At 38.6% G+C, this 798-nt stretch overlaps 1 non-coding gene across 1 annotated transcript; it reads right to left on the bottom strand.

Moving 5' to 3' along the window:
• Positions 1-303: 303 nt before the first annotated feature.
• On the bottom strand, positions 304-410 carry LOC112725423 (small nucleolar RNA R71). Its single transcript, XR_003164533.1, has one exon. It is a non-coding gene; the product is annotated as a small nucleolar RNA R71 (small nucleolar RNA).
• Between the last annotated feature and the right edge of the window lie 388 nt (positions 411-798).

The raw sequence follows: 798 nt of genomic DNA, 5'->3' as shown, positions 1-798 counted from the left end.
ACAATTGGAGCAAACAACTTTGAGCTTAAGCCTCAATTAGTTTCTCTAATGTAGCAGAATTGCAAGTTTCATGGACTTCCATTGGAAGATCCTCATCAGTTCTTAGCTGAATTCTTGTAAATCTGTGACACTATTAAGACCAATGGGGTTAATTTTGAGGTTTACAGACTTCTGCTTTTTCCCTTTGCTGTAAGAGACAGAGCTAGGATATGGTTGGACTCACAACCTAAAGAAAGCCTGAACTCTTGGGAAAAGTTAGTCAATGCTTTCTTGGCCAAATTCTTTCCACCTCAAAAGATGAGCAAGCTTAGAGTGGAAGTCCAAACCTTCAGACAAAAGGAAGGTGAATCCCTCTATGAAGCTTGGGAAAGATACAAGTAATTGATCAGAAGGTGTCCTTCTGACATCCTTTCATAATGGAGCATCTTATGTATATTCTATGATGGTCTGTCTGAATTGTCCAAGATGTCATTGGACCACTCTGCTGGTGGATCTCTTCATCTGAAGAAAACACCTGCAAAAGCCCAGGAACTCATTAAAATGGTTGCAAATAACCAGTTCATTTACACTTCTGAAAGAAATCCTGTAAATAATATGATGACTTAGAAGAAAGAAGTTCTTGAGATTGATACTCTGAATGCCATATTGGCTCAGAATAAAATATTGACTCAGAAAGTCAATATGATTTCTCAGAATCTGACTGGAATGCAAGCTGCATCCGGCATTACTAAAGAAGCATCCTCTGAAGGAGAAGCTTATGACCCTGAAAATTCTGCAATGGAAGAGGTGAATTACATG

Source organism: Arachis hypogaea, chromosome 11, assembly GCF_003086295.3.
Source record: "Arachis hypogaea cultivar Tifrunner chromosome 11, arahy.Tifrunner.gnm2.J5K5, whole genome shotgun sequence".
NCBI lineage: Eukaryota > Viridiplantae > Streptophyta > Magnoliopsida > Fabales > Fabaceae > Arachis > Arachis hypogaea.
The sequence above is the reverse complement of the archived record's forward strand: the minus strand, read 5'-3'. Positions and strand labels throughout refer to the sequence as shown.